General features: G+C 34.9%; 1 pseudogene; it reads left to right on the top strand.

The window, feature by feature from the left end:
• Positions 1-5,607: 5,607 nt before the first annotated feature.
• LOC126696628 (G-type lectin S-receptor-like serine/threonine-protein kinase LECRK1) lies at positions 5,608-7,734 on the top strand (annotated as a pseudogene).
• Positions 7,735-8,698: the final 964 nt, after the last annotated feature.

The raw sequence follows: 8,698 nt of genomic DNA, 5'->3' as shown, positions 1-8,698 counted from the left end.
AAAACATGTTTGGCTAGTTGAAATTAAAAAGATAATTTTTTGAAGAAAAAAGTAGAAAATAATTAAATATGTTGTTATTAGGATTTGAACTCTAATGCTAACTTATTAAATAAGATAGATTCATTAAATTAAATGCATATTTTCATTGACTTTTAAAAATTAGAAACTAAAAACAGCTTTTTACATATTTTCAGTTTCTTTCACAAATTGAGTTTTGAGAACAATTTTTGTTTTATGTCCATTTTGGGTTGCCAAACAAGTTTTTTAGACTCAAAAATAGACAATTGTTTTTAGAAACAGAAAATAAAGGAAAAAAACAGTTACCAAACATACCCATAATTTCTCAATTCTTTTTATTTTTAAAGAAAGAAAATAATGCTTCGAAATCACAACAAAGAGCACTCATATCATATTACCTTCTCTGCAAACCGGACCCAGCCAAAACCCAGAAATTCAACTCATACATTGAAGCTCTCTTCACCATAAATTTTGTTTGTAAACCCACATCAAAGAAATAAGAAAACCCATTGAAATAGTCATTCAAACAAAAAACCCAAACCATCCATTTGCTCAAAGAATACCAAGTAGACCCAAGAGCTCAACATCTCCAACAACATACGAGGTTAGACAAAGAAGGAGAGGAAGAAGCAAACTCAAATACTAACAGTGACCCAAAGGCCAAAACCCCACTTCGTAAACCCGAGCACAAATCAAAGATTTCTCACAACTAAAACAAAACCAACCCATTATATCAACCAAAATAGAGAAATTTATATTAAAAAGGAAAATGAAATACAAAATGTGCTTTAGTCGGAGATGAGAAAAAAAAAAAAAAAGCAATGAGAGATGAGGAGTGATGGCTACAACTAGCGGTGGTGACGCCGTCATGAGACCGTTGTTTGTTATGGTGGGTCTCGTAGAGAGACAAGCCATGGCTGAGCTCACGAACTCGAGAGAGAGATCCACCCTATTGTGTTTGGTTTTAAATTTGGGTTTGAAATCTAGGTTGTGTTTGGTTGCAAAGAAAGTGTAAGAAAGTCCGGAGAAATTATAAGTATTGTGGGTTTTAATTTCTTTGAGTCGAAGTTTGTTTACTACTTAAATTAGAAGTCCTAACTCCTAAGACTACTAGTATAAGAAAGAGTCCTTAATTAGTCATAGTCCTAACTACCTCGGTTTAGTCATAAATAAGGTCTGGCTACCTCAAATTAGTCATAGATTTTTCACTTTTTTTGGCTTCATTGATTTTTTTTTTCTTGGTGAGATGGGAAGAGGGGGAGGGGGGGGGGGGGTTCTGTTTTTTTCTTCACTAAATCAAAATCATTTGAATTCTTGGTTGAGGAGGGTGGTAATTATTACTTGTTGCGCATTTATATATATATATATATATATATATATATATAGATAAGTAATAAATTTGTATAAATTAGGAAAATGAGTCTACCAAGTTTATAGGAAGTATACTAGGGTAAATAATCAATTACAAAAATTGCATAAATCTAATAAATAAACAAAGGTTCCTCATGGCTGACAACCAATCCAATAAAGTTCTAAAAAAGAACAACTTAAGATCAGGCATAGAACTTTTGATGTCTTCAAAACTCGTGCTATTCCATTCCCTCCAGACACACCATATTAAGCAATGGGGGATAACCATCCAAATATGACCATTCTGATGATAACCAAACCAACCTTGCCAGCAAGCCAAAAGTTCAACGACAGATTTTGGCATCACCCAATAAACTCCCAACAAACCCAAAACCAATGACCATTAGTTTGAAGCAATAGAGCAATGCGGCAAAAGATGGCCAACAGATTCACCTTTGCATTTGCGCATATATGAAAGAGGCAGGGATTCGTTGCAGTCAATCTTTTTGGGCAAGGAGAGTGCTAACTGGTTATTGTATAACATTGAAGAATTGATATCACTGAAGAATGATGGATAATTTGTTAAAGTAATAAGAGAGAGCAATGAAGCCTTCATCCTTCATAAGGGTTCAAATGCAAATGGTTCCTATTTGTTGATTTAAGAATTGATGAAAGGGAGGCACAGGGGTTCCATCATAGTGCTGGAGAGGAAGTCAGGTTGTGGATCGAGAGGTTTTGGCCTTCAACTTCGGAAACTAATGGCATATCATTCCCATGGCAAATGGTATGGTGCTCAAAGGTCCCATCTAGGGTAGCCTTCTTCACTTGCATTGTTGCTCTGGGGAAGACCCTAACTATAAGTAGTCTCTGAAAGAAATGTATGTTGATCTTGGATTGGTGCTGCATGTGCAAAAAATGTGGGGAGACTATAGATCACCTGCTTCTTCATTTTCCTATAGCTTTGAAGCTATGGAATATGGTGTTTTGCTTATTTGGCCTCCATTGGGTTATGCTAATGACAATCATTCAAATGTTTATGTTTGTAGCTTGGTAGGGGTCTTTCGGCAAGCATAGAAATATTTCTTTTTGGAAGGTTGTGCCACATTGCATTATATGGTATCTTTGGCAAGAAAGGAATTCTAGAAGTTTTGAGGGATGTGATCGAAATATCCTAGATATTAAAGCCTTCTTCCTCCGTACTTTGTTGGATTGGAGTGCAGCTATTTTCTCTCCCCTTGTTTTTCTCTCTTACACTTGTTTTTTGACTTGATCATTCCTAGTACACTGTCGAAGTACTGGGTTTGTATATTTGTGCTCACTAAAATCAAAGGAGAGTTGATGTTAATAGAAATGTTTAGTATTTTGAGCATTAAGTATGTTGACCTTAATGTGTTTACTTCTCCCTTTCTCCTCCCTCTTTTCTTCTTTTCTTTTTCGTGGTATTGTTCACATGTACTGTTCATTTAGCTACTAAATGACGCAAGTTCATAGTGGCAACTTATGTGGCAGCGACATGTGTCATTTGTTTATAAATCCAGTTGTCTTTTAATTATCTTCATTATTCAAAGTCAATTATGAGTCTTGTTAATAGTTGTTCCAGTGTAATAATCTGATCATAGGATGATTTTTTTTTTTTTTTTTTTTTTTTTTTTTTTGATAACGTAGAGAACCTTTCTAAAGAAGAGCTCTTTGGACTCGCCTCTAATCAGGAAAACCTTTGGGTATCTTTAGTAAATCCCTTTACATTCCAAATGCTGTTGTTGGTGTAGAAAAATATCATAGGTAGTCATTTGTGTCTGTTTTAATTAGTTTAGGGATGTTTGATATCAATAACCATATCATTTCCAATACCGACAAATGTCAGAACAGATACAAACCTTTTAATCATTAGTGATTCTTCTGATTTTTTTTCTTTTTCTTTTATATGTTGAGCTGTATTGTATTTATTTGCAACCGTTTCTATTGCTTCAATGTTTGGCCTGCTCTTTATGTAATTTTCTTTTTCATGTATTAGATATTCTGTGACCTCTTTGCATCTGAGCATCTCACAGCATTGATCTGCAGATGAAAAATTACTACGACAGTACATCTTTAAGCAATGCTTCTACCTTTTGTTTCTAGTTTGTGTGTGATCAACTGTTACTTGTTAATATTCTATGACAGTGTTCCATATCAGGAAATTTTTAGAAGTTGGTTCCAGGGTGCAAGCCACTCTTCCTAATGCATCTTTTACTCAAATATTAGATTATCTTTTCTAAAAATTTTATCCTGAGCTTCTTCTAGTACGATTGTACCACATTGTGTTTTGTCCTTAATTTATATTCTATGCATCATCATGTAATGACTTCAAGATTTATATCATGCAATGTAATTTGAAATTATGTGGTCAAAATTATAGTTCTTCTTTGTGATGTGATATGTAATGAGATTCATGATGCAATGCAAGTAAAGTTAAATGAGAGTTGCAAAATGAAGTATCTATAGCCATATAGGCCAGTCCACTATCGAAGGGGTTGCTTTTGCTAATAGAGTGAAACTTTAAGTTATAAAATCCAAATTTTAGATTTCAGGGAGTAAAATCTAAACAACCTTAGACTTTAAGTGTGGGTTTGGATACAAGTCCACGTCCACGTTTGGTACTATAGCGCATTTTCAGCTTTTTTTTTTTTTCCCAGCCGCAGTTGTTGACCAAGTCTTCCGTGAACAGTGCACTCGTGCATTGTTCACGAACCCACAAACTTCACTTTTTAGTCACTTTTTCATAAAAAAAAAAAAAGGTCCCACGGCACTATTCACATATTTAAAAATTATTTTGCTACAGTGTATTCAGTTTTCAGTTTTCAGTTTCAGCAAAATAAGTTCTATCCAAACGGACCCTAAGGGTATAATTTGCAATTTACCCCAAAAAACATTACACATCAGACAACTAGAGTGTGTTTCGGTTGCCAGCATGTCATTTGACGGCCACATAGGCAAATCCACTAATGGAGGGGCTGATTTTGCTAATGGAGGGGAGTTTCATGGTGTAAAATCTAAACAAACCTCAAACTTTAGAAGTATACTTCACAATTTACCCTGGTCTTAATTAAATTAACATAGTAATAAATCTTAATCCATTCATAAATTCTTCCCCAGAATAAATTTGTATTTTCTTATTTTATTCAAATAACTTAAAATCCAAACTAAAAACTAAATATTAAATTATTTTTTAAAAAGAATGATATTAGTGTTGTTACAAATTTTACTAGATAAATTTGGCAAATTGGTTTGTTAACTTTTAAATACAAAACTAAAAATTAATTACCATATTTCTTTATTATTTTGCTAGGTGCCACCAATTACATTAATTATTATGTTAGTTTGTAAACTTTTGTAATAAAATCGATTATATATTTGTCTAACATTTCAAATGACTTATCAAAGAAGATTTTTTTTTTTTTTTTTTTTAATTTTGCCATTGGCCTCAGTAGCCTATTGGCACCTAGGTACCCTTGTGTCCTGATGCACGGGGGTTCTAGCCCCCGCAGAATAACCTAGCAAAAAAAAAAAAAAAAGATTTTTTTTTTGGTTGATAATATAATAGTTAAGAGATGAAAATTTTGAACCTGAGAGACAGGTGCCAATTGAATTACCAAGCTCTTAGCTAATCAAGTAGAATTAGAAAAAAAGGTCTCTATGATCTTATTAATTAAACGAGGCATGTATTCAACCACCAAAAAAAAAAAAAAAAAGGGATGGGAGAGAGCCAAAACAGAACAGAACAGAACAAGTCCATTGGAACTTCTGAAAAATCCATGTGTTTTTTACAAGAGTCATCAAATTAAAAATTAACTGCCCCTACTTTTGGGTTGCTTGATAGGATCGAAAACAATCTTGTTGACGGATATGTATGTTGAATTGGAGTATAGGTAAGGAGTGTATAGTTTGGGTTGGGCAAGTGTACGTGACAGCGGGGCTAGGGGGTTAACTAATTTATCTATTCTTCTTGGAAGTCAACTAATTTATCTCTTTAAAGACTTTGGAAAAAAGCTCAAATACTTTATTTCTATGGGAATATTGACTTCTGTACCTAATATTGTTATTTCTACTTGTAAAGCGTATTGGCTGACCATAAGACTAGAAACAAAAATATTGACTACCTCTTTGGACTGCAATTTCTGTCGATTGAAGCTTTGAAAAATTACAAGATCACTTACCGTTTGCAATAAGACTGCAGCAAAGAAGAGAAAAGGGAAAAAAATACATACAAGAGCTATAGATTTAGATAAAATGGCTGCAATATTTCTTTTCCTCCTAATTACTCAATTCTCAACTACAATTGCTCAAGAAAGAAATCTCAATATTAGCTTGGGCTCTTCCCTCTCTCCAAAAAACAATTCATATTGGTTGTCAAGTTCTGGCCAGTTTGCTTTTGGCTTCTACAAGAAAGACAATGGCTTTGCATTAGGCATCTGGATGGAAGCAATTCAGCAAAAAACAGTCATATGGACAGCAAACCGGGACGACCCGCCACTTCCCGAAGATGTCAAATTGCTTTTGAGTAGAGATGGCAGACTTATCTTGCAACAGAACCAAGGCTTACAGACAACATTAGCAAATGCTCCTCAGTCTGCTTCCTCGGCATCTATGCTCAATACTGGAAACTTTGTACTCTACAATTCAGATTCAATAATCATGTGGCAGACTTTTGAAGTTCCAACAGACACCATTTTACAAGGCCAACGTCTCTTGGCGGGAAAAGTGCTCGTCTCCAGCATCTCTGAGACAAAACATGCAAGTGGAAAGTTTAAACTCAACATGCAGACTGATGGGAACCTGGTTCAATACCCGACAGACAATCCTATAGATTCAGAGGATTATGCTTACTGGGACTCAAAAACACTCACCGCTGGAGATAATGTGAGTCTAAATCTTGGTAGTAATGGCCAGCTTTACCTGCTCAATGCTACTGTTTTCAATATCAAGAATTTTAACGGCCTAGTAACTAGTAACAATTCTGATAAAGCTTTCTCTCGTTTGACAATTGATGTTGATGGAATATTACGGTTGTATTCTCATAGCTCGAATCAAGGAGATGATTGGGTTAGTGAGTGGGCATCAACTACCAATAAATGTGATCCTAAAGGCCTCTGTGGCCCAAATGCATATTGTACTCTCATGGATCAGGAATCGGTTTGTACGTGTCCTACTGGTTTTGGTTTCATTTGACCAGGAGCAAAAGATTTTGGGGTGCATGAGAAATTTTCACACAGATCTTTGCACCAACAAGAATAGAGAAACATTTTCTCTTCAGGAATTGGAAGCTATTTCATGGGAAGACAACCCATATTCTACTAACGCATCGAACAAAGCTGATTGCAGAGAGGACTGCTTGAGCGACTGCAACTGTGAAGTTGCACTATTTAAAGACCGCCAGGGTAGAAAACAAAAGCTACCACTAAGATATGGGAGAAGAAAAGAAGATGATTTGGTTGGGACAAGTATAATCAAGGTAGGCGTAGGAAGTTCTGAGACAACAAAGGTAAGCAAGGAAAGAAAGAAACGTTTGCCAATTTTCTTAGTTAGCAGTGTTACAATTTTGGTTTTTGCCCTTAATTGTTCTTGCAATTACCAGTATTCTCATTTACAGATATCGTGCATGTAAAACAAAAATATTGAGAATGATGGGTTGATTGAAGATGTTACTCTACGATCATAAACATATGCGGAGCTTGAAAAGGCTACTAATGGTTTCTTGGATGAATTGGGTAGAGGAGCTTCCGGGACAGTTTATAAAGGGGTCATACCAAATGGCAGGAGAGTGGTGGCCATCAAGAGACTAGAAAATGTGGTGGCTGAAGGTGAAAGAGAATTTCGAATAAGATGAAAGCAATTGAGAGAACTTATCACAAAAATCTTGTTAAGTTGTTTGGTTACTGTCATGATGGAAACAAATGGCTTTTGGTCTATGAGTACATGAGCAATGGCTCACTAGCAAAATTCCTCTTTAAATCTGAAAGAAAGCCAAGTTGGGAGGAAAAAACTAGAATAGCTTTGAATGTAGCTCGAGGCATCCTCTATTTACATGAAGAGTGTGAGACCCAGATCATCCACTGCGACATCAAACCTGAAAATATACTAATGGATGAACACAAGTGTGCCAAAATTGCTGATTTTGGTTTGGCCAAGCTGCTGATGCCTAACCAAACAAGGACATACACTGGGATTAGAGGAACAAGGGGGTATGTTGCACCTGAGTGGCATGGAAATTTGCCCATAACAGCGAAAGCTGATGTCTACAGCTTTGGGATCATGTTGTTAGAGATCATATGTGGTCGAAGGCATGCTGATGTTGGAAGGGACAGTGGAGATACCAGCTCCTCCTAGTCCTACATCCTTTCTCAGTTCCTTGGAAGTGAATTGAGCCCAGCACCCAAGTAGCTAGGACCCAAAATCACCATGACCAATAATTCGTTTTACTGATTAATGAAGTGGTTTATTTTTTAGTTAAAGAAAATTCTTATGCTCTCCTGTGATATCATAATGCAGTCCATATGTTACTAGCTAGCCACAATGTACTCTTTTTTTGTGTGTCCATTTAGCTTTATACTGCCTGATTAATATCTAGCTTAAGTTAAACTCAAAAATCCTATTAGCGTCACCATGGTTCTAATTTGCTTTATTGCAATTTGAAAGTTGAAACTACTTCGAAAGAATATAAAGACACGGGTTTATGGATTTTTTTAATTTATTTTTGTTAATTTAAAGCATACTCAGAATATTGAATTTGAAAGAGAAACTAATTGATGAAGAATGCATAATGATTATTATTGATGTGATTAAGTATGTGTTTGGCATGGATTTTTTTTGCAAACTTATTTTACTATTTAGCTTATTTTTGCTATTATTTATGAGTCTATTCGTGGGTACTATTCATGGGTCCCACTGTACTTTCAGCAAAATAAGTGGATCCCAAACGAACACTAAGGGTGTGTTTGGATACCATTTATTTTGCTGAAAACTAAAAACTGAAAACACTCTAGCAAAATAATTTTTAAATGTATGAATAGTGTCATAAGACCTATTTTTAATGAAAGTTTTGCTAAAAAAAAAAGTTTGAAAGTCTCGTAGACAATACACAAGACTCACTGGAAGAGCCACCATAGCCACAAAAACATACTTCAAAAAAAAAAAAAAAAAAAAAAAAAAAAAAAAAAAAAAACGCAAACGCATACGCTAATAATCAGTATCCAAACGGGTACTAAGGCAAAGATTATTTTTGCCAACTTATTTTACTATTCAGCTTATTTTTGCTACTATTTATAGGCCTCACTGTACTTTTTAGTATTAT

The sequence above is a fragment of the Quercus robur genome, chromosome 2, assembly GCF_932294415.1.
Source record: "Quercus robur chromosome 2, dhQueRobu3.1, whole genome shotgun sequence".
Taxonomy (NCBI): Eukaryota; Viridiplantae; Streptophyta; class Magnoliopsida; order Fagales; family Fagaceae; genus Quercus; species Quercus robur.
The sequence above is the reverse complement of the archived record's forward strand: the minus strand, read 5'-3'. Positions and strand labels throughout refer to the sequence as shown.